At 39.5% G+C, this 26,319-nt stretch overlaps 2 non-coding genes across 2 annotated transcripts; one reads left to right on the forward strand and one right to left on the reverse strand.

Moving 5' to 3' along the window:
- The first annotated feature begins 3,105 nt into the window (after positions 1-3,105).
- Positions 3,106-3,209, forward strand: LOC130964053 (small nucleolar RNA R71). Its single transcript, XR_009080165.1, has one exon. It is a non-coding gene; the product is annotated as a small nucleolar RNA R71 (small nucleolar RNA).
- Positions 3,210-25,731: 22,522 nt separating this feature from the next.
- Positions 25,732-25,840, reverse strand: LOC130964637 (small nucleolar RNA R71). Its single transcript, XR_009080723.1, has one exon. It is a non-coding gene; the product is annotated as a small nucleolar RNA R71 (small nucleolar RNA).
- Positions 25,841-26,319: the final 479 nt, after the last annotated feature.

The following is a 26,319-nucleotide window of genomic DNA, read 5'->3' on the forward strand; positions in this document are numbered from 1 at the left end:
ACATGTCTCCTTTTTCATCATTCTTTCAAGAGCCAACAATTTTAACATTCATGAATCACAAATTCAAAAGACATATGCACTGTTTAAGCATACATTCAGAAAACAAAAAGTATTGTCACCACATCAAACTAATTAAGCTAGTTTTAAAGATGAATTTGAAATCCTGTACTTCTTGTTCTTTTGTGACAAAAACAGTTTTCATTTAAGAAGGGTGATGGATTCATATTCATAGCTTTAAGGCATAGACACTAAGACACTAATGATCATAAGACACAAACATGGATAAACATAAAGCATAATTTTCGAAAAAAACAGAAAATTAAAGAACAAGGAGATTAAAGAACGGGTCCACCTTAGTGATGGCGGCTCTTTCTTCTTCTTGAAGATCCTATGGAGTGCTTGAGCTCCTCAATGTCTCTTCCTTGTCTTTGTTGCTCCTCTCTCATGATTCTTTGATCTTCTCTAATTTCATGGAGGATGATGGAGTGTTCTTGGTGCTCCACCCTTAGTTGTCCCATGTTGGAACTTAATTCTCCTAGGGAGGTGTTCAGTTGCTCCCAATAGTCTTGTGGAGGAAAGTGCATCCCTTGAGGTATCTCAGGGATCTCTTGATGAGAGGGGTCTCTTGTTTGCTCCATCTTCTTCTTAGTGATGGGCTTGAGGTCATGCCTTCTCAGTTGAACCGGCTTTGGATGCCATAAATGGTTATGGAAAAACAAAGAGCAATGCTTTTACCACACCAAACTTAAAAGGTTTGCTCGTCCTCGAGCAAAAAAAAAGAAAGAAGAGAGTAGAAGAAGAAGTAATGGAGGAGAGGGAGATGGCTTTGTGGTTAGGCCAAAAGGGTAAGAAGTAGTGGTTTGAATTTGGATGGTGAGGTAAGTGGGGTTTTATGGAGTTGAGTGGTGAAGAGAGAGATGGGATTTGATAGGTGAGGGGTTTGTGGGGATCCTGTGGGGTCCACAGATCCTTAGGTGTCAAGGAAAAGTCATCCCTGCACCAAATGGCATCAAAAATCACGTTTTGAGCCAATTCTGGCGTTAAACGCCGGGCTGGTGCCCATTTCTGGCGTTTAACGCCAGGTTCTAGCCCTTTCCTGGCGTTTAACGCCAGTCTGGTGCCCCTTTCTGGCGTTAAACGCCCAGAATGGTGCCAGACTGGGCGTTAAACGCCCAACTGCTAGCCTCACTGGCGTTTAAACGCCAGTGAGTTCTTCCTCCAGGGTGTGCTGTTTTTCTTCCTGTTTTTCATTCTGTTTTTGCTTTTTCAATTGATTTTGTGACTTCTTATGATCATCAACCTAAAAAAAACATAAAATAACAAAAGAAAATATATAAAATGTAATCATTGGGTTGCCTCCCAACAAGCCCTTCTTTAATGTCAGTAGCTTGACGGATGGCTCTCATGGAGCCTCACAGATACTCAGAGCAATGTGGGAACCTCCCAACACCAAACTTAGAGTTTGAATGTGGGGGTTCAACACCAAACTTAGAGTTTGGTTGTGGCCTCCCAACACCAAACTTAGAGTTTGTCTGTGGGGGCTCTATTTGTCTCTGATTTGAGAGAAGCTCTTCAAGCTTCCTCTCCATGGTGACAGAGGGATATCCTTGAGCCTTAAACACAAAGGATTCTTCATTCACTTGAATGATTAGTTCACCTCTATCAACATCAATCACAGCCTTTGCTGTGGCTAGGAAGGGTCTGCCAAGGATGATGGATTCATCCATGTACTTCCCAGTCTCTAGGACTATGAAATCAGTAGGGATGTAATGGTCTTCAACTTTTACCAAAACATTCTCTACAAGTCCATGAGCTTGTTTTCTTGAGTTGTCTGCCATCTCCAATGAGATTCTTGCAGCTTGTACCTCAAAGATCCCTAGCTTCTCCATTACAGAGAGAGGCATGAGGTTCACACTTGACCCTAAGTCACACAGGGCCTTCTTGAAGGTCATGGTGCCTATGGTACAAGGTATGGAAAACTTTCCAGGATCTTGTCTCTTTTGAGGTAATTTCTGCCTAGACAAGTCATCCAGTTCTTTGGTGAGCAAGGGAGGTTCATCTTCCCAAGTCTCATTTCCAAATAACTTGTCATTTAGCTTCATGATTGCTCCAAGATATTTAGCAACTTGCTCTTCAGTGACATACTCATCCTCTTCAGAGGAAGAATACTCATCAGAGCTCATGAAAGGCAGAAGTAAGTCCAATGAAATCTCTATGGTCTCATTTTGAGCCTTAGATTCCCATGGTTCCTCATTGGGGAACTCAGAGGAGGTTGGTGCACGCCTATTGAGGTCTTCCTCAGTGGCGTCCATCTCCTCTCTTTCCTCTCCACATTCGGCCATGGTTATGGCTTTGCACTCTCCTTTTGGATTTTCTTCTGTATTACTTTGGAGAGTACTAGGAGGGAGTTCAGTAATTTTCTTGCTCAGCTGACCCACTTGTCCTTCCAAATTTCTGATGGAGGACCTTGTTTCATTCATGAAACTTTGAGTGGTTTTAATTAGATCAGAGACCATTGTTGCTAAGTCAGAAGTATTCTGCTTAGAACTCTCTGTCTGTTGCTGAGAAGATGATGGAAAAGGCTTGTTATTGCCAAGCCTGTTTCTTCCACCATTATTATTAGTGAAACCTTGTTGAGGTCTCTCTTGATTCTTCCATGAGAAATTTGGGTGATTTCTCCATGAAGAATTATAGGTGTTTCCATAGGGTTCTCCTAGGTAATTCACCTCTTCCATTGAAGGGTTCTCAGGATCATAAGCTTCTTCCTCAGATGAAGCTTCCTTAGTACTGCCAGGTGCATTTTGCATTCCAGACAGACTTTGAGAAATCATATTAACTTGTTGAGTCAATATCTTGTTCTGAGCCAGTATGACGTTCAGAGTGTCAATCTCAAGGACTCCTTTCTTCTGATTAGTCCCATTGTTCACAGGATTCCTTTCAGAAGTGTACATGAATTGGTTATTTGCAACCATTTCAATTAGCTCTTGAGCTTCTGTAGGCGTCTTCTTCAAATGAAGAGATCCTCCAGCAGAGCTATCCAAAGACATCTTGGATAGTTCAGAGAGACCATCATAGAAAATACCTATGATGCTCCATTCAGAAAGCATGTCAGAAGGACACTTTCTGATTAATTGTTTGTATCTTTCCCAAGCTTCAAAGAGGGATTCTCCATCCTTCTGTCTGAAGGTTTGGACTTCCACTCTAAACTTACTCAATTTTTGAGGTGGAAAGAACTTTGCCAAGAAGGCATTGACTAGCTTTTCCCAAGAGTCCAGGCTATCTTTAGGTTGTGAGTCCAACCATATTCTAGCTCTGTCTCTTACAGCAAAAGGGAATAGCTTCAGTCTGTAGACCTCAGGGTCAACCCCATTAGTCTTGACTGTGTCACAGATTTGCAAGAACTCAGCTAAAAACTGATGAGGATCTTCCATTGGAAGTCCATGGAACTTGCAATTCTGTTGCATTAGAGAAACTAATTGAGGCTTAAGCTCAAAGTTGTTTGCTCCAATGGCAGGGATAGAGATGCTTCTCCCATAGAAATTGGGAGTAGGTGCAGTAAAGTCACCCAGCACCTTCCTTGCATTGTTGGCATTGTTGTTTTTGGCTGCCATGTGTTCTTCTTCTTTGGAGAATTCGGTTAGGTCCTTTAAAGAGAGTTGTGCTTTGGCTTCTCTTAGCTTTCTCTTCAAGGTCTTCTCAGGTTCAGGGTCAGCTTCAACAAGAATGCCTTTGTCTCTGCTCCTGCTCATATGAAAGAGAAGAGAACAAGAAAATGTGGAATCCTCTATGTCACAGTATAGAGATTCCTTGAAGTGTCAGAGGAAAAGAAAAGTAGAAGAAAGAAGGTAGAAGAATTCGAACTTGATAAAGTTCGAATTGTGCTTTAAGAAGGAGTAGTACTCCGTAAATAGAAGGATGTGAGAAGGAGGGAAGAGGATTTTCGAAAATTAATTAAAAAGATGTCAAAACATTTTAAAAATTGATTGATAATTTTCGAAAATAAGAGTGGAAAAGAAATCAAGTGATTTTTGAAAAAGATTTTGAAATTAGAAATTAAAAAGATTTGATTGAAAACTTATTTTGAAAAAGATGTGATTAAAAAGATATGATTTGAAAACAATTTTAAAAGATATGATTTGAAAACAATTTGAAAAGATATGATTTTTAAAAATTAATGACTTGCCTAACAAGAAAAGATATGATTCAAACATAAAACTTTCCTCAACAGAAAAGGCAAAAAATGTTCAATCAAATCATTAATTGTTAGTAAGTATCTTTGAAAAAGGAAAGAAATTGATTTTGAAAACATTTGATTGAAAAGATATGATTTGAAAAAGATTTGATTTTGAAAAACTTTGAAAACTTGAAAAAAAATTGATTTGAAACAAAATCTTCCCCTTAGCACCATCCTGGCGTTAAACGCCCAGAATGGTATACATTCTGGCGTTTAACGCCCAAAATGCACCCTTTTTGGGCGTTAAACGCCCAACCAGGCACCCTGGCTGGCGTTTAAACGCCAGTCTGTCTTCTTCACTGGGCATTTTCGAATGCTCAGCTTTTTCTGTGTGATTCCTCTGCAGTATGTTCTGAATCTTCAATTCTCTGTATTATTGACTTGAAAAGACACAAATTAAAAATATTTTTGGATTTTTAATAATGAGGAATAATCAAAATGCAAATAAAATCAAATAACAATGCATGCAAGACACCAAACTTAAAATGAGACACTAGACTTAAACAAGAAATATTTTTGGATTTTATAATTTTATAAATTTTTTGTGCTTTTTCGAAAATTAAGTGAAAAGGAAAATAAAGGTATCAAAATTCTTAATGAGAATTCCAGGAATCATGCAATGTTAGTCTAAAGCTTTAGTCTAAAGGAATTAGACATGGCCGGCCAAGCTTTAGCAGGACATTGCATTCAAGAGCTAAATTGATGAGAATCAATCAGCCTTGGTGATGATAAGAACATCACCTTGAAACACTAGAATTCATTCTTAAGAACTCTGAAGAAAAATACCTAATCTAAGCAAGAAGATGAACCGTCAGTTGTCCATACACAAACAATCCCCGGCAACGGCGCCAAAAACTTGGTGCGCGAAATTGTGATCACTACAACTTCGCACAACTAACCAGCAAGTGCACTGGGTCGTCCAAGTAATACCTTACGTGAGTAAGGGTCGATCCCACGGAGATTGTTGGTATGAAGCAAGCTATGGTCATCTTGTAAATCTTAGTCAGGCAGACTCAAATGGATATGATGATGAACGAAAATAGCATAAAGATAAAGATAGAGATACTTATGTAATTCATTGGTAGGAACTTCAGATAAGCGCATGAAGATGCTTTCCCTTCCGTCTATCTGCTTTCCTACTGTCTTCATCCAATCCTTCTTACTCCTTTCCATGGCAAGCTCGTGTAGGGTTTCACCGTTGTCAATGGCTACCTCCCATCCTCTCAGTGAAAGCGATTGCATATGCCCTGTCACGGCACGCGGAATTCAGCTGTCGGTTCTCGGTCAGGCCGGAATAATATCCATTGATACTTTTGCGTCTGTCACTAACGCCCCGCCTGCTAGGAGTTTGAAGCACGTCACAGTCATTCAATCATTGAATCCTACTCAGAATACCACAGACAAGGTTTAGACCTTCCGGATTCTCTTGAATGCCGCCATCAGGTCCTGCCTATACCACGAAGATTCCGATTAAAGAATCCAAGAGATATTCACTAGAGCCTTGGTTGCTTGTAGAACAAAAGTGGTTGTCAGTCACCTTGTTCATGAGTGAGAATGATGATGAGTGTCACGGATCATCACATTCATCAAGTTGAAGAACAAGTGATATCTTAGAACAAGAACAAGCGGAATTGAATGGAAGAACAATAGTAATTGCATTAATACTCGAGGTACAGCAGAGCTCCACACCTTAATCTATGGTGTGTAGAAACTCCACCGTTGAAAATACATAAGCATAAGGTCTAGGCATGGCCGTGAGGCCAGCCTCCCAATGATCTAAGAACTAGATGTCCGAAGATGATCAAAGGATCAAAAACAATCCAAAGATGAAAATACAATAGTAAAAGGTCCTATTTATAAGAAACTAGTAGCCTAGGGTGTACAGAAATGAGTAAATGACATAAAAATCCACTTCCGGGCCCACTTGGTGTGTGCTTGGGCTGAGCAATGAAGCAATTTCGTGTAGAGACTCTTCTTGGAGTTAAACGCCAGCTTTTATGCCAGTTTGGGCGTTTAACTCCCATTTGGGTGCCAGTTCCGGCGTTTAACGCTGGAATTTCTGTAGGTGACTTTGAACGCCGGTTTGGGCCATCAAATCTTGGGCAAAGTATGGACTATCATATATTTATGGAAAGCCCAGGATGTCTACTTTCCAACGCCGTTGAGAGCGCGCCAATTGGGCTTCTATAGCTCTAGAAAATCCACTTCGAGTGCAGGGAGGTCAGAATCCAACAGCATCTGCAGTCCTTTTGAGTCTCTGAATCAGATTTTTGCTCAGATCCCTCAATTTCAGCCAAAAAATACCTGAAATCACAGAAAAACACACAAACTCATAGTAAAGTCCAGAAAAGTGAATCTTAACTAAAAACTAATAAAAATATAATAAAAACTCAACTAAAACTACCAAAAACACACTAAAAACAATGCCAAAAAGCGTACAAATTATCCGCTCATCACCATGGTTGTTCATTTGTTGACCAAGGGCCTCAGCAGTGGCTTGCATAGCAGCAGCCATGTTCTCCAACGCAGTCGTAAAGTTCACCGGGTCATTAGGGTTATTCTCCGGTGCACGAGCATTCGTACGACCTCTCACACTACCTCTACCGCGTCCACGAGGCGCCATATGGTTCCTATACACACCAAACAATCGATATTAAGTTGATCAGTCTCAATATCGGAAGTCTAGTGCTTCAAAGTCCCAAATGCATGCTCATGAACGTTTATGCCAATTATATCAAGCAGATATACTAATAGCACATAACACACATACAGAGAATGCACAAAAGCATAGTCAGTCCATCCCTCAGGCTCTACAGGAACGAACTGCTCTGATACCATAATGTAACACCCTACCATACAGAGTCTTATGCTTAAGTCATAATTCAGAGATGGCAAGGTATTACGACCTCTAAAATAAAAATTTAGTACGTTTAGTAGTATGAATGATTGATTATAACTAGGAGCCTTTGTAGAAAAAGGGGTAAACAAAAACCGCAACTCAAAAGCGCAACACTCCGATCGTTAATGTAACGAACAAGGATAAACCAACGCGAGATTATATATATACAAAGGAGTGTCAAAAACAGGAATATCAAGACTCAAAATCCGGCTGCGAAGATAACCGGTCCGAGCATAGCAATATATACATATGATAAAATAAGGAAAACCCCAAAGGAAACCCAAAGGGACACAAATACATAAAACCTATTCTCCAAAATCTCCCATAAGAGGAGTCATCACAGTTTGTATTATTTAATGGAGATAAAAGTATCTAAGCAAAACATATAAACTAAACAGAGTCCCCAAGAACAAGGAATCTTCGCAAATCTAGAAGTCTCCAGCATGCCTCAGCGGGAAACCTCACGTCCTGCATCTGAAAACCACAAAATCCGCATGGGTGAGAACCAGAGGTCCCCAGCATGGTAACAGCTTCCACATATATAATACATAATAATGGAGGAAAGCCAAAGGCAATCCTAGAACTTCCTCCAGATAATTCAAAGCTTATAAACAAGCTAAACCATATAAGGGCATCTGACTAAAGATTCTTCAGTCTAACTAATACTTCCCTTTCCAATTCCTTCAAACCTCCCAACCACCAGCAGGAGTATATTGTAGCAAACACAGTTATATCAGACAAAGAATATACAAATAGGAGCGGTTAAGACATTTAGACAATTAGCAAGTAATATGCAGTCAAATAAGTAATCTCAAACAATTCACATAGTATGCATATGATGAATGCCTATCCCTAGTGGCTGATGATATCATCTGTCGGTTATAGAGCCAACCCGACAAGTCCTGGCAGCTAACCATTGGACTGTCCCTCTGTCGCGCATCTCCAACTCGAGTTATACTCATCATAAACTTGATCATAATCATGATCCATATCCATCACCCTCACTGGTGAATATTTACGGGGGCGAGCTCATCCGGGCCTTTCACAGTGCCCGGCCACACTTACGACATAGGGTTAATAGAGCTTCGAGTCTCAACCTGGAGCACGTGGTGGCTAGCCACTGCTACTACCCAGGGAAACCCTCATCTCCGATGGTGGAAGTGCAAACATTCACAATTCATTCAACAGCATATATGCATTTATACTTAGCCATAATCATGGCTCCGCCGTCACACGGCAATAATCTAGCCATCCGGCTCACGGTTAAATCCATAACCAGCCAATTCATTAACATTTACGACCCTTCGGCCCATGGCATAACAAGCACCTCCACCGCCATTCTCCGCATCTCACATAATCATCTTTGATCCTCAATGATCATACATATTTCCCCCTTGCTTCACTCGCAAGTTACCACATTCACTAGCCCTTTTTCTCATGCTAGGTATATCATAATGATTTAAGACATAAATGGTGAGATCGGAGGCTTAGAAGTATGAGATTTGGCTTTTAAAACTCAAAAATCAGCTTTGGGATGAAAACAGGGCCACGCGTACGCGCACTCCACGCGTACGCGTGGATGGCCTCAAAAACTCATCGACGCGCAAGCGTCATGCACACTAACGCGTGGATTCAAAATTTACCAATCGACGCGCACGCGTAAACCGTGCGTACGCGTGGGTATTCTCGTGCCCCAGGCACAACACTAGCACAGTTCTGGCATAACTCTCTGGAAAATAACTGGGCATTAGGTGCAGCACAATCGGCGTGCCCGCGCACATCACGCGCACGCGTGGATGGCGCTTTCTGGAAGATCGGCGCGTACGCGCCAGGTGCGCCCACGCGCAAGGGGTCATTCTGCTAAAAATTTTCTAAGTTAAAAGCTGCAGAATTCACAGACTCAAACCCCTATCTTCCAATGGACATAACTTCCTCATTTTAAATCATTTTTCATCCGTTCTTCGAACGGCATGGACATCCCGGATCCAATTTCATTTCTAAACAAATTTGGCACAAAATGGAGATCCGTAGTTCAAGTTATGTCCCACCAAATTATGCCCAAAAACCATGTTTTTCATAAAACCACAAAGTGCCATTTTCAAAACAAGCCATTTCCAACTCTTTTCAAAATCTATCAAAACATGCCAATCTCATCCCTTTTCTTTGAAATCAATCAAAATATATCAAATTCAACATCAAGCCTCCTCAACTCACACATTGACACTTTACCACAATTTACAAAATCACTATCTCATCATTTTAACCCACTTCACCCAAGTGGCTCAAACTCAAACATATTGACATATCATATACTATTCCTCATGCCAATTCTCAACAACACCAATCCCAATAAATCATTATTGTACACAACCAACATCATATTCACCATCAACATGGTTCAACCCACAATTCAACCATAACCAATCATCAAGCATATATCACAACATGCATATTTCTCATACATCATTCCACCAAGGCATCAAATATCATCATCACATATATGACCACATCATATATCTCAATCATTCAATAACATCAACAATTCAATGCCTATCTTAGGGCCTCTAGCCTAAGTATTTCCTACCACATTACATATTAGATACGGGAAACCGAAACCATACCTTAGCCGATTTCCCAAGCTCAATCGGAGCACTTCCAAACCACTTATCCACAAGCTCTCAAGGCCTTAAAACCTCCAAGAACAGATTTTTCACCACCAAACCCTTTCTAAGCTTTTCAAAATCACCAATCAAACTCCAATATTCACATATACACAACCTAAGCCACAATCATCACACCCATACACAACATCTCAAAACCCAAACATCATAGAACAACAAATCACACTAGGGTTGAGAATCTTACCACACCCTAGGTCCAAGGAGACAAGTTTAACCTTCTCCTTCAAGAGAGTTGGGTCCTATAACATCAAAGAACCCAAAATCTCAATATTTTACCCATGAAACTCGAAAATAAGGGCTGGAATTTCGAACAGAAACACGTGGCTTACCTCAAGATTGATTGTATGGGTTTCGTAGAGCTCTCCGCGGTGAACGCGTGGCCGCAAACGGAGCGGCAATCGGAGCTCTAGATCAAAAGTTATGGTAGTTTGAAGATCAAGTGAGAGAAAGAACTTGAGAGAGTGTTCTTCCTCCCCTCCCTTCAACTTTCAGCGTGTGTGTGTGTTGTGTGAGGAGAGAGAGTGCTGAAAACTAGGGTTTTCGTTTAGTTATGTTGGGCCAAGGGCCCACTTTGGGTCTGGTTGGCCCGGTTTGGCCCGTTCGGTCCAATCTTGGTCCGAATTCCATAAAATTGGTACCGAAATTCTCGTCTCAGTCTCCTCTATCACATTTAGCCATAAAAATCACATTTTAGGCTTTCTAGAATAAATTCTCATTTGTGGGTTAATTAGCCGTTAATTAACCGGGTTTTACATATTACATATTACATAGAGGAAACCGAAACTATACCTTGGTCGATCTCCAATATGTGCAAAACACCAAATATGTGCCCAACATGATTTTAACCACAAGCAAGCCACCAACTCAAATCCAAATGCTCCCAATATCTCAATAATCAAGCTATACACAATTAATTCATAAAAATCAATACTTAGGGTTCCATATATTCATAAAATCACAAGTGATTTGGAGTTTCTTACCTTGCCTAACAGTTTTGGGAGCAAAATCCAATAGCAACCAGTGCTAAAGTGTACCTTAACAACCAAAACACACAATTTTACTCAAAACCAAAACCCAAAAATTTGAATTTCTTAGGGATGAGAACTGGGCAGAGATTTTCGAGAATCTGACCATAATACTTTGTTAGAAGTGACGGACTTGGCAAGAATTTGAATTTCTTATTTGGTTTTCTTAGCCACTGACAGCACGCGAATCGGAGTAGCATAGCTCGAGATATAGCCAAAAGAGTGAGGAAATGTTCTTCCTCTCTTCTCTTTCAACTCATGCAGCTGGTATATGTGGTGTTTGAGGATGAATGTGGCTAAAATGGGTTCATTAATGAACTTATATATGTTTGGTTTGGGCCTAACTTGGATATGGTCCAACCCGTTAGTATTTTTGGTCCGTTTGGCCAACTTTAGGCCAAATCTTTAAAATTAGTGCCCAATTTTTAATTCTAAATGTTTTCCGAAGGTTTTCTACTGTTTTTATTATTCTCGCACAGTACCAGACAGTTTAAGCCAGTACGACTGGTTAATTTACTGGTTCGCATTTTTGTGCGGTTTTTCGTAGAAAATTATATTTTCCAACTCAAAAAATACACTAAGTCCAAAAATCATATTTATATTTTCTAATTAATATTCTAAATTTTTGGAACCTATTTTGGGCCATTTAATTCTTTAATTAAACAGTTAATTAATCGCGGTTCTTACAAAAACAGAGGGGGACTCTCGCGTACGCAGGTGATGAGCGGATAATTTATACGCTTTTTGGCATTGTTTTTAGGTAGTTTTTAATAGGATATAGTTACTTTTAGGGATGTTTTCATTAGTTTTTATGCTAAATTCACATTTCTGGACTTTACTATGAGTTTGTGTGTTTTTCTGTGATTTCAAGTATTTTCTGGCTGAAATTGAGGGACCTGAGCAAAACTCTGATAAAAGGCTGACAAAGGACTGCTGATGCTGTTGGATTCTGACCTCCCTGCATTTGAAATGGATTTTCTGGAGCTACAGAACTCCAAATGGCGCGCTCTCAATGGCGTTGGAAAGTAGACATCCAGAGCTTTCCAGCAATATATAATAGTCCATACTTTATTTGTGATTAGACGACGTAAACTGGCGCTCAACGCCAATTCCATGCTGTATTCTGGAGTCAAATGCCAGAAACACGTCACGAGCCAGAGTTGAACGCCAAAAATACGTTACAACTTGGCGTTCAACTCCAAAAGAAGCCTCTGCACGTGTAAAGATCAAGCTCATCCCAAACACACACCAAGTGGGCCCTAGAAGTGGATTTCTGCATCAATTACTTACTTCTGTAAACCCTAATAGCTAGTCTAGTATAAATAGTACATTTTACTATTGTATTCAGGGTCTTTTGACTGATCCTGGATCGGGGATTTTATTTTTGATCCTATGATCACGTTTTGGGGGCTGGCCATTCGGCCATGCCTGAACCTTCATCACTTATGTATTTTCAACGGTAGATTTTCTACACACCATAGATTAAGGGTGTGGAGCTCTGCTGTACCTCGAGTTTTAATGCAATTACTACTATCTTTTATTCAAATTCAATCTTATTTCAGTTCTAAGATACTACTCGTACTTCAATCTGATGGATGTGATGATCCGTGACACTCATCATCATCCGTCCCTATGAACGCGTGCCTGACAACCACTTCCTTGTACAAGCGAAAGCTAGAGTGTGTATCTCTTGGATTCCTGATGCACAATGCATGGTTGCCCTCGCCTGACAACCGAGCCTTCCATTCTGTGAGATCAGAGTCTTCGTGGTATAAGCTAGAATTGATGGTGGCGTTCATGAGAATCCAGAAAGTCTAAACCTTGTCTGTGGTATTCCGAGTAGGATTCCGGGATTGAATAACTGTGACGAGCTTCAAACTCGCAATTGTTGGGCGTGATGACTGACAAACCCCAATTTGACAGTTTGTTTTGTATTGAATTTAGAGCATATTGATAGCCTTTTGTCACATTTAGCCTAGGAATTATCATGATTTCGTTATCTCTCCCGTATTCGTGCTTAAGTGGAAAAACATGCTTTTTAAGCCTTATTGTGATGAATTCTATTTTCTCTTTGATTCCATAAGATGCCTTGATATGTTTGTTAGTAATCTCAGGATGAAATAGGCTAGGCATGGATCAAAGGAAGCAAGGAAGGAAGCATACAAGTGGAGAGAAGCATTAAAAGTCAAAGAGGCAAAATCAGCCATGCACTCGCACGCGCACAAGGCGCTCACGCGCACATTGCGGAATCGGCCAAGGACGCGCACGCGAACCATGCGCGCACGCGCCGATGATGGCACATGACCTCACTAATGCAACACGTGCCTGGCGATTTGAGAGGGTTTCTGAACCCATTTTTGGCGCCAAAACTGCTAAGGGAAAGGAATAAAATGATGAAGGATTAAGGGGAAGGGGAGAGGATTATGCTCATCATAACTTTTGACCATTAGTTTAGTTTAGTAGTTAGAGTTAGTTTCTAGAGAGAGAAGCTCTCTCTTCTCTCTAGAATTAGGATTAGGAATAGGTTTAGTTCTTAGATCTAGATTTTAATCTTTGCTTTCTTCTACTTCTACATCTCAATTCCTTGTTGTTACATTCATTCTTCTTCCATTCTTTTATTGCAATTTCCTTTATGTTGTTCTTATATTTTGTTGTAGATCTAGTATTGTTTCTTCTACTTTCTTCCAATTCTATAAAAGGTAATTCATAATAAATGTGTTTCTTTTGATTGTTGTTGTTAATTCCTTTCAATAAATGTTGTTAGATTCTATTCTTGTTGTCAATTTGCTTTGCTTTTCTTTTGTGCCTTCCAAGTGTTTGATGAAATGCTTGGTGGGATTTTAGTGTAGGTTTTGTTCCTCTTGGCCTAGGTAGAGTAATTAGTGACTCTTGAGTTATCTAATTCCTTTGTTGATTGATAATTAGAAGTTGCTAATTGATTTGAATGCCTCTAAAGCTAGTCTTTCCTTTAGGAGTTGATTAGGACTTGAGGAATCAAATTGATTCATCCACTTGACTTTCCTCCATGGTTAGAGGTTAACTAAGTGGGAGCAATGGACAATTTGTTATCACAATTGAAGAGGATAACTAGGATAGGACTTCTAATTCTCGTATCTTGCCAAGAGCTTTGTTAGTTGTTAGTTTATTTTCTTGCCATTTATATTTCTTGTCCAAAATCTTAAAAACCCCAATCATAACTCACAACCAATAACAAGACACTTTATTGTAAATCCTAGGGAGAACGACCCGAGGTTTAAATACTTCGGTTTATAGATTTTAGGGGTTTGTACTTGTGATAAACAAATTTTTGCATGAAAGGATTATTGTTGGTTTAGAGACTATACTTCAACGAGATTTCATTAGTGAAATTCTAAACCGTCAAAAATCCATTCTTCAAAATGGCGCCATTGCCGGGGATTTGCAATGGTGTTGTGTTATTGGTTATTGTACATATGTGAATATTGTGAATAGGTTTATCTTTTGTTTGTTTCTTAATTTCTTGTTAGTTTTATTTTGTTCTCTCACTATGAATTCTCACTTTGGTTTTGAGTTTGGTTCTAATTGTGTTGTAGGAAATGTGAACTTTAATGGCAACATGTACCATGGATGGAACCAACAAAGATGGGAGGAGCCTCAAGGAATTGATCACTTCTATTGGCAACAACCTCCGGATACTCATAGGTATAATTTCCATCCTAATGCATGCCAATTTAACGGCTATGATGATTCTTTTTGTGACACTCAACAACCACCATCATATGCCTATGAATCCTATCCTCAACATGAACCTCAACCATTCTCACGAGCTTTTCATTACCAAACACCACCCTATGATCCATATCCATCATATGACCAATCATCCATACCATACTCTTATGACCATTATGAGCAAGAACCCTTAGAACAACCACAACCCTATCAAGATTACTCCCAAGAACCACCTCAATACACACAATCTCCACAACCTTACCAAAAAGAACCACCTTCCTATTATGAACTCTCTCTCCAAAACGATGAACCTTCCTACCCACCACAAGCCCCAATAGACGATTCTCTCACTTTGTTACTTCAAGGACAAGAGGCCATGAAGCGGGATACACTTGAGTTCGTGACCAACTTGACTAAGGTAGTGCACTCTTTAGCCTACCAATTCTTAAACACTCAAGGTACTTCTGTGACCACATGTGCGAAGTCACAAGAAGAGCGAAGCATGAAGGAGAAATTGGAAAATCCGGTGGAGAAGGGGGAGTTGAATTTTGTGTTGGAACAATTGGAGAAGCCTATGATCATTGAAGAAAAGGAAGACGTGGTTGAAGAGTTAGGAGATGTTGAAAGTCCATGGGAATGTAGCATCATGGAGCACTCTTCCAAGAAGCTTGATATCAATGTTGAGGAGGGTGCACAACCTCCAAGGCATATCATCGTTGGAGACTTAGAAGAGGCTTTTAAAGAGATGGATTCAATCATGGATGAATTTCTCTCTACAATGGAATCCTCTCCCATTGGACATGAAGCTGAAACTATAGAAGAGTGTGCACAACCTCCTAAGGAAAACGAGAATGGCATGGTGTATATTGAAATCGAAGAATATGAAGAGGTTGATCAAGAGATGAACTCATTCATCAATACATTTCTATCCAAAATTGAATCGCCTCTCATTGGACAAGATGAAGTTCTTGAAGATAACACCAAGCCACGTAACAAAGAGGATGAGGTTGAAATTGAAGAAAATTGTGAAGAGGTGGAAACAACTAAAGAAGAGCACAAGAAAGAGGACCTTGCATTGTCTAAGTGTGGGGAAGCCTCTCTCCCCAAATTACCATCCAATACAACATTTAAGTGGGTAAAATCTCTATCCCTAAGCTTTAATTTCTCACTTGAATATGGTTTAATTGAAAATGATGGTCAACTTAGAACTCTTTGTGGAATTAAAAGTGAAAATGAGTTGTGTAGTGGTTGGAAAGTAGGTGTTAAGCTTATCAAGGTCAAGGCCCCAAGGTATAGGGATGATGGTTGGACAAGGATCACTGTGTATGGGCCTAGAAGGAAGCATTGGTGGAATAAAGAGAATTCTATGTGTCAATCACCTTTATGTCAACCGTTCATCCGACAAAACCATGAAACTCAACTAACGGATGGGTGTGAAGACAAGATATGGGATCCCGGTTCGCTATGTGAAAACCAACTATGGGGACTCATATCTTGGGTGGAACTTTGCCCAAGCTTGATGAAGATGGTTAGAAATTCTGTCAACCAATTGAGAAGCAAAGATCCTTGGAGATTCAAGGATGAGTACAAGCATAAGCCACCATGACAAGGAGCTTCTCAAAATGTCCAACTTAAGGACTTAAACCAAAAGTGCTAGGTGGGAGACACCCCACCATGGTAAACTCTTTCCACTCTTCTAAATTTACTTAATAAGTGATTTGAGTTACCATTGTAGGTAGATGTTTCATACAAATTTGTTTGTACAACTTAATTGTTAGCTTAGTCACATGCATGTTATGTTTAGTAGTAGATGAATAATATCAAAAATTGTATTTTTGTGAATTGTATGATGGTTGAGTGAATAAGAGTTGTCAACATTGAGGGGAGCACCCAGCAATTTGTTTTCTGAAAAAAAAAAGAAAAAAAGAAGAAGAAGGGGGCTGGACGCGCGCGCACCATGTACGCGCCCGCGTCCCTGTATGGACGCACCATGAGCCACACACCCGAGAGTTGGGCCTCCCTTGGGCAAACATTATGCCTTGAGCCCAACGCAATACACGCGGACGCGCACAACGTGCGTGCGCGCCGTCCTTAAGCACATGGACGTTCATGCGGACGCGCACTTGCCGCGCCTGCGCCGATTTGCTGTTGCAACGATTGAGCCAATCCACAGAGAGTTGAGCCATTTCTGGGCCAACCTTAAGCCCCTGGCCCAACTTGCTTCGCGCGGACGCGCACTTGCCGCGTGCGCGCCATCTTGTCATAAATCATCAACTTACGCGTGCGCGCACGGTACGCGCACGCGCCCTTACCTATTCTGCCATCCCACGATAGAGCGCACTGCACGCTTACGCGTGGACCTCCAAATTTTCTCACTGCACGCGGACGCGTACATACCGCGTGCGCGCCGATCTGATAGCGCGACTCCCAGGCCATTCCCCAGAGAGTTAGGCCTGAGTTGGGCCAACTCTAAGCCCCTAGCCCAACTCCATGCTCGCGTGCGCGCACCGTACGCGCACGCGTCCTTTCCCATTTTGCTCATCCACGCTTAAGCGCACTGTACGCGCGCGCGTAGGGATTACGTTCTCTCAATGGACGCGGACGTGCAGTGTGCTCGCTCGCGCCGATTCAAAAAATGGGAACCCTAAGACGCGAAGAACGTTGCGCCGCAGCGCACTTCTTTCTTCTTCCCCCCCCCCATTTTCTTTTTCTCTTTCCTCCCCACCATCTCCGCCGCGGGCCCACCATCACCGCCGGCAACTCTATTCCTCTACCCACTCGACGTCCTCTTCCTCTCATCTGCTCTCTGCCCCGTCCCTCACCTTCACAGCACCGTCAGCCACCACCGCCGCTCCTTTTCGGCCACTCCCCGCCACCGTCAACGGCGGCGCGACTCCTGACCTTACCCTCCCTAGTTCCCTTTCCATTCTTAGTTCTTCTCTGCTCCCAGGTTCCTGCTCCATTGCTGTTATCTCTTTTTTTTTTCTGTTTTTTTTCCTTTTTATTACTCTGTTTTTCTGTTTTTCTGTAGTTGCATATTAGTTAGTTAGACTTAGAACTTAGTATGTTAGGTTAGATAGAAATAATTGCGGTTAGGTAGCTAGGGCTGGATAAAGGATTCTAGGCCTGATAATTGCTCCGTATGTGCTTATTTGCTGTTTGCTTCCTTAGGTACTGTATGTTGGTTTTGGGTTGTTGTTTCATGCAAAATGTGTTGCCCAATAAGATCTGACTGCTGTTGTGCTTGTTTGGTATTGTTTTCTATGCTTATTGTGCTAGTTTGCTATCCGGGAACGTCCAATTTTAAGCCGGAATGCTGCCCGATTTTCAAGGAAATTAGTTCATTTTGGTCTTCAATTCAATTTTGGGCAAAATTCCGTTTCTTTTTGACTTCCCGGATTTGCACAATCATCGTGAACATAAACCACAACTTTTCTTTTCATTGCGCATAAATATCTTCATATCACTAACCTACTTTTCTAACTTACTAATTTCGTTAACCATCTAACTTCCACTCACCTTTAACCATCTTTAACAATTCTTTCAAGTATATGATGATATTATTGCCTTTTGATTAGGAGTTGTTGACTTTAATAGAGTTTGCATTTGTCTTGGTTCACTTGTTCACTTTTGCATATTCGTTGCAACATCATGATTGTTCTTTGTCCATTATATCCTGAACATGCCTTCTTTGTTACATGCTAAATGTTTTATATATTCTATCATATTTTTCAGGATGTCGGATAAAGGCAAAGCCATAGCCACTGCCTCTAAGAAGAGAAAACACTCTACCCCCTCCATTCCTTCCATCTACAAACATTATGCTAAGAATCCGTTAAGTGAGGAAGAAAAAGAAAATCAGCAGTTGCCTTCTCCCAATCCAGAAAAATTCCCCAACCTCTACTGTGAGCTTCGGTTTTCTAGATATCGGACAATTAAGCTAAATATTGAGAAGAAGTTGCTCCTACCTAATGATGTGAGACGGTCCATTACTGGTCGGATCCTTGACTTAGGTATTGACTTTGTTGACCGAGAGTTGGGTGACATCAATATATCTTGGGTGAAGGAATTCTACTGCAACTTTTTTCCGTCCGACATTGGATTCGGTTCAGGTGCGGGGTAGGGAGATCATGATCACTGAGACCGCCATTGGGGAGGCATTACAGTGTCGGCATATTCCGGATGACATGTGTGCCCATCAGCAGGCTGAGATTGCCATCCATACCATGACTTTCGATTATGAGGCGCTTCGGCGCGTGATTGGGATACCGGACGCTACATGGGTTATGGATGCGGGCAACACCAAGCCGAAGGGGATGTTGTTTACTCATTTGACTAGGGAGGCTAGGACTTGGCAGATGATCTTCGCCCACTATGTCCTGCCTACCACCCACTTTTTTGAGATCCCCATGGAGATGCTCCTGCTGATTGGTTGCGTCATGGAGGGGAGGGATGTCTCTTTCCCTAGACTTATTAGACAGTGCATGTGGCGGGCGCATATTCGTGGCCTACTCCCATTTCCTACCTTGGTCACGAGTATGGCAGCCCTAGCTGAGGTCCCATGGTTGGACGATGATGTGCGACCACCACCCCCTGATGCTGATGACAGCGAGGTTACTATCCCCTGGGGTGGTTGGGTGCACGAGAGGCCACCTGCTAGACGCTGCTCGCGGGCTAGAGCTGTCATTGGGACACCTTCACCATCAGCCCCTACAGCTGGCCCATCATCTTCTACAGCCACAGCTCCTTCTTCATCTACAGACCCTCCAGCAGCACCTGAGCCTACCTATCTCCTGGTCCAGCGTCTTTTCCGGTTCTTAGAGCGAGAGCGACGCCATGTCAGACGCCGATTAGATCGGATGGACCAGGCACTTATCTCTTTGGGCGCTGAGCTACCTCCGCTTCCCGATTCTCTGACCTCCGATGAGCAGGATCATCAGGAGGAGGACGCGGAGGCACTGGTTCAGCAGGATGCCCCTGACACTACAGAGCCGCCACAGACTCAGGAGGCACCGGTCCCACAGCCACAGTCAGAGCCAGAGCCTATCGTTGTACCTCCCACTGATCCTCCGGTGTAGCATCGAGGACGATACTTGATTTTAAGTGTGGGGAGGGCACCGGTAGTATTATTTGGGAACCGGTGAACTCTTCGGCCTAGTTATCTTATTTTGCACATCTTTGTATATATTTTGATGCATTTCTAGTTTGCTTTGGATACTTTTATTGCTTATTTTGGATTTTAGATATTTTGATGCTTTTGGATATTTTTAGATGTTTTTTGATGCTAGATTTCGTACTTTTAGTTGGATTTTTCTTTATACATTTTGTTTATCTTTATTTTTAGTTGTGGTTGTGATTAGAAATCATACTTTGAATTGCAAATACTTAGTCACCCTTTTTGCATAAGAAATTGACTTTGAGAAAAAAAAAGAGAGAAGGGTGAACTAAGAAAATCTTTGAATTTTCCAATCACAACAATGCTTAGTTAAACATTGAGATTTTGCAAGAAAAAAAGTTTAAATATAGGGAATTAACCCAATTGATTGAAAGAAAATTTTTGGTGAGACTTGCTTGAATTTCATACTTTGTGAAGCATGTATTGAACTAAGAACACAAGCTTGTGAGACTTGAGCTTATTAATGTGGTTACATTTTATAACCACTTGTTTTCCATTCTTGTGTGAAATTGTTCTCTTTCTATGATTGTGATCCTTGATTTGCTTGATTCTATATGTCCAATTATTTCTTGTATTTATGCATTTGTGTGATTGAGGCCATCACTTCATTAGCCACTTACCCAAATGGCCAACCCTTTTGTATTCCTTTGTTAGCCAATTTGAGCCTATGTTCAACCAACTTATTCTCATTTTAGCTCATTACAAGCCCAAGGCGGAAAACCAATGAAAAGTCCTTGTTTGGATCTTTGATTAGCCTAGGCTAGTGAGAGTGTTTATTATTCAAGTTGGTGAGGCTTGGGAACATGGGATGGGATAAAAGGGGTAGTAGACTTTCATGTTTAGGAATTGGGTACATATTCATGTATTGATTAAATGTAGGGACCTTATGCATTGATATTCTTGTATATAGTTGAAAGAAAAAAAAAGAGAAGTATATAAAGAAAAAAAAATGAATGGAAAAAAAGAGAAAAAAATATAAAGAAAAAATATATGATGATGAAAAAGAAAAAAATATATATGTAATAAAGAGGGGACAAAATGCCCCAGGGTGAAGTCAATAAAAAGGGAATCAATGCATAGGTGTTATAAATCAAATAAGAATGCATGAGTACGTAAGAAAAAGTGAAGAACGGGTGGTTAGAGTAGTTTGAATTTGTATAGGTCATTATGTAGGTTAGGTGGGAAAGTCTATGCTAATCAAAGATTCAAATCCTAGTCCACTTAACCATAAATGATCCTACCTTGACCCTAACCCCATTACAACCTAAATGAAAGACCTCATGATGAATGTATGCATGCATTGAATAAGTGTTGATTGTTAGAAGAAAATCAAATTTTGGAAAACATGATTAGAAGAGAATTGAGTGAATTAACCCTTAAACACTTGAGTGAATAGAGCGGATACACATCCGGTGAGGGTTCAAAAGTTCAAACACATGCATTCACCCATATTATCCATATTCTTGCAAGTTGAACTCCTTTTGATAATTCAATACAATTGTGGTTTGGACTTAGTTCCTATATGCCTAGCTCTTGTGCTTATGCATGCTCTCTTGGAAATTGATTTGTTTGAACTAAGCACTTCCAATTGCTTTAGGTAGTTGCATGTAGATAGGATTCACATAGTTTAGTTGCATCCAAATAAATGTCATAACCCTTAGTTCCTTCTTATTTTAGCATGAAGACATGCTAAGGCTTAAGTGTGGGGAGGTTGACAAACCCCAATTTGACGGTTTGTTTTGTATTGAATTTAGAGCATCTTGATAGCCTTTTGTCACATTTAGCCTAGGAATTAGCATGATTTTGTTATCTCTCCCGTATTCGTGCTTAAGTGTAAAACCATGCTTTTTAAGCCTTATTGTGATGAATTCTATTTTCTCTTTGATTCCATAAGATGCCTTGATATGTTTGTTAGTAATCTCAGGATGAAATAGGCTAGGCATGGATCAAAGGAAGCAAGGAAGGAAGCATACAAGTGGAGAGAAGCATTAAAAGTCAAAGAGGCAAAATCAGCCATGCACGCGCACGCGCACAAGGCGCTCACGCGCACATTGCGGAATCGGCCAAGGACGCGCACGCGTACCATGCGCGCACGCGCCGATGATGGCACATGACCTCACTAATGCAACACGTGCCTGGCGATTTGAGAGGGTTTCTGAACCCATTTTTGGCGCCAAAACTGCTAAGGGAAAGGAATAAAATGATGAAGGATTAAGGGGAAGGGGAGAGGATTATGCTCATCATAACTTTTGACCATTAGTTTAGTTTAGTAGTTAGAGTTAGTTTCTAGAGAGAGAAGCTCTCTCTTCTCTCTAGAATTAGGATTAGGAATAGGTTTAGTTCTTAGATCTAGATTTTAATCTTTTCTTTCTTCTACTTCTACATCTCAATTCCTTGTTGTTACATTCATTCTTCTTCCATTCTTTTATTGCAATTTCCTTTATGTTGTTCTTATATTTTGTTGTAGATCTAGTATTGTTTCTTCTACTTTCTTCCAATTCAATAAAAGGTAATTCATAATAAATGTGTTTCTTTTGATTGTTGTTGTTAATTCCTTTCAATAAATGTTGTTAGATTCTATTCTTGTTGTCAATTTGCTTTGCTTTTCTTTTGTGCCTTCCAAGTGTTTGATGAAATGCTTGGTGGGATTTTAGTGTAGGTTTTGTTCCTCTTGGCCTAGGTAGAGTAATTAGTGACTCTTGAGTTATCTAATTCCTTTGTTGATTGATAATTAGAAGTTGCTAATTGATTTGAATGCCTCTAAAGCTAGTCTTTCCTTTAGGAGTTGATTAGGACTTGAGGAATCAAATTGATTCATCCACTTGACTTTCCTCCATGGTTAGAGGTTAACTAAGTGGGAGCAATGGACAATTTGTTATCACAATTGAAGAGGATAACTAGGATAGAACTTCTAATTCTCGTATCTTGCCAAGAGCTTTGTTAGTTGTTAGTTTATTTTCTTGCCATTTATATTTCTTGTCCAAAATCTTAAAAACCCCAATCATAACTCACAACCAATAACAAGACACTTTATTGTAAATCCTAGGGAGAACGACCCGAGGTTTAAATACTTCGGTTTATAGATTTTAGGGGTTTGTACTTGTGACAAACAAATTTTTGCATGAAAGGATTATTGTTGGTTTAGAGACTATACTTCAACGAGATTTTATTAGTGAAATTCTAAACCGTCAAAAATCCATTCGTCAATGACAAACGCAAAAGAATCAAGGGATTCTATTCCAACATGATCGAGAACCGACAGATGATTAGTCGTGCCGTGACAGAGCATTTGGACCTTTTTCACTGAGAGGATAGGATGTAGCCATTGACAACGGTGATGCCCTACATACAGCTTGCCATGGAAAGGAGTAAGAAGGATTGGATGAAGGCAGTAAGAAAGCAGAGATTCAGAAGGAGCACAATATCTTCATACGCCTATCTGAAATTCCCATCGATGATCTACATAAGTATTTTTATCTTTATTTTCTGTTTATTTATTATTATTATTCGAAAACTCCATAACCATTTATTATCCGCCTGACTGAGATTTACAAGATGACCATAGCTTGCTTCATACCAACAATCTCCGTGGGATCGACCCTTACTCACATAAGGTTTATTACTTGGACGACCCAGTGCACTTGCTGGTTAGTTGAGCAAAGTTGTGAAATTATGTTTAGACCATGGTATTGAGCACCAAGTTTTTGGGGCCATTACCGGGGAATCAATTTCGAACAACAATTTAAGTATGAATCACAATTTCGTCCACCAAGTTTTTGGCGCTGTTGCCGGGGATTGTTCAAGTATGGACAACTGACGGTTCATCTTGTTGCTCAGATTAGGTAATTTTCTTTTCTTTTCAAAAAGTTTTCAAAAATATTTTTCAAAATTTTCCTTTTGTTTTCGAAAAATCCTTCAGAGTTTTTAAAAATGAATTCTAGAGTTTCAAAATGGTATGCTGAAGCTTGGCTGGCCATCATGCTTTAGACTAACCTGGTATGATTCCTGGGATTTTGATTGAGGACTTTGAATTCATTACTTCCTTTTTCCTATATGTTTTTCGAAAAATATAAAATAAAATCCAAAATTTTTTTTTTATAAAATCATAAAACCAAAATATTTTGTGTTTCTTGTTTGAGTCTTGTGTCATGTTTTAAGTTTGGTGTCAATTGCATATTCATCTTGTTCTTGCATTTTTCGAAAATTCATGCATTCATAGTATTCTTCATTATCTTCAAGTTGTTCTTGGTAAGTCTTCTTGTCTGATCTTGATGTTTTCTTGTTTTGTGTCTTTTATTGTTTTTCATGTGCATTTTTGCATTCATAGTTTCTAAGCATTAAAGATTTCTAAGTTTGGTGTCTTGCATGTTTTCTTTGCATTAAAAATTTTTCAAAAATAAGTTCTTGATGTTCATCATGATCTTCAAAGTGTTCTTGGTGTTCATCTTGACATTCATAGTGTTCTTGCATGCATCATGTGTTTTGATCCAAAATTTTCATGTTTTGGGTCATAATTGTGTTTTCCTCTCTCATAATTAAAAAGTCAAAAATAAAAAATATCTTTTTCTTTTTTCTCTCAAAATTTAAAAAATTTGGGTTGACTTAGTCAAAAAATTTTTAAAATTAGTTGTTTCTTGTAAGTCAAGTCAAATTTTCAAATTTTAAAAATCTTATCTTTTCAAAATCTTTTCCAAAAATCAAATCTTTCTTACTTTTATCTTATGATTTTTGAAAATTTAAAACTATTTTTCAAAATCTTTTTCTTATTTTATTTCAAATTTTCGAAACTTAACTAACAAATAATGTGATTGATTAAAAAATTTGAAGTTTGTTACTTTATTGTTAAGAAAAGTTCAATCTTTAAATTCTAGAATCATATCTTTTAGTTTCTTGTTAGTCAAGTAATTAATTTTAATTTTAAAAATAATCTTTTCTAACCATATCTTTTTAATCATATCTTTTTATCATATCTTTTTTTTTTAAATTTTATCTTTTTTTCAAAAATTTGATTTCAAAATATCTTCTTATCTTCTTATCTTTTCAAATTTGATTTTCAAATCTTTTTCAAACTAACCAATTAACTGTTGTTTGTTTCTTATCTTTTTTAAAACCACCTAACTAATTTTCTCTCTCTAATTTTCGAAAATACCTCACCTCTTTTTCAAAATTCTTTTTAATTGATTAATTGTTTAAATTTTAATTTTAATTTTATTTCTTATCTTAATTTTCGAAAATCATAAACTCCTTTTCAAAATTATTTTCGAAAACTTCTGTCTCTCATCTTATTCTACTTATTTATTCATTTACTAAGACTTCTCTTCATCTCAAATCACTGCCCCTATCCTCACCCTTGTGTTTGAATTATTCATTCTTCTTCACTCTTATTCCCTTTCTTCTTCTACTAACATAAAGGAATCTCTATACTGTGACATAGAGGATTCCTCTTCTTTTTCTGTTCTCTTCTCTTTCATATGAGCAGGAATAAGGAAAAAGGCATTCTTGTTGAAGCTGATCCTGAACCTGAAAGGACTCTGAAGAGAAAACTAAGAGAAGCTAAATTACAACAATCTAGAGACAACCTTATTGAAATTTTCGAACAAGAAAAGGATATGGCAGCTGAACCCAACAACAATAATACAAGGAGGATGCTTGGTGATTATACTACACCTACTTCCAAGTTTGATGGAAGAAGCATCTCAATTCCTGCCATTGGAGCAAACAATTTTGTGCTGAAACTGCAATTAGTTGCTCTAATGCAACAAAACTGCAAGTTTCATGGACTTCCATCAGAAGATCCCTACCAGTTTTTAACTGAGTTCTTGCAGATCTGTGAGACTGTTAAGACTAATGGAGTAGATCCTGAAGTCTACAGGCTCATGCTTTTCCCTTTTGCTGTATGAGATAGAGCTAGAACATGGTTGGACTCTCAACCTAAAGATAGCCTGAACTCTTGGGATAAGCTGGTCACGACCTTCTTGGCTAAGTTCTTTCCTCCTCAAAAGCTGAGCAAACTTAGAGTGGATGTTCAAACCTTCAAACAAAAAGATGGTGAATCCCTCTATGAAGCTTGGGAAAGATACAAGCAGATGACCAAAAGATGTCCTTCTAACATGTTTTCAGAATGGACCATGATAGATATATTCTATTATGGTCTATCTGAGTTCTCTAAGACGTCACTAGACCATTCTGCAGGTGGATCCATTCACCTAAAGAAAACACCTGCAGAGGCTCAAGAACTTATTGATATGGTTGCAAATAACCAGTTCATATACACTTCTTAGAGGAATTCCATGAATAATGGGACGCCTCAAAGGAAGAGAGTTCTTGAAATTGATGCTCTGAATGTCATATTGGCTCAGAACAAAATGTTGACTCAGCAAGTCAACATGATTTCTCAAAGTCTGAATGGATGGCAAAATGCATCCAACAGTACTAAAGAGGCATCTTCTGAAGAAGAAGCTTATGATCCTGAAAATCCTGCAATGGCAAAGGTAGATTACATGGGTGAACCTTATGGAAACACCTATAATTCTTCATGGCGAAATCATCCAAATTTCTCATGGAAGGATCAATAAAAGCCTCAACAAGGCTTTAAT

The sequence above is a fragment of the Arachis stenosperma genome, chromosome 2 (genome assembly GCF_014773155.1).
Source record: "Arachis stenosperma cultivar V10309 chromosome 2, arast.V10309.gnm1.PFL2, whole genome shotgun sequence".
Classification (NCBI taxonomy): domain Eukaryota; kingdom Viridiplantae; phylum Streptophyta; class Magnoliopsida; order Fabales; family Fabaceae; genus Arachis; species Arachis stenosperma.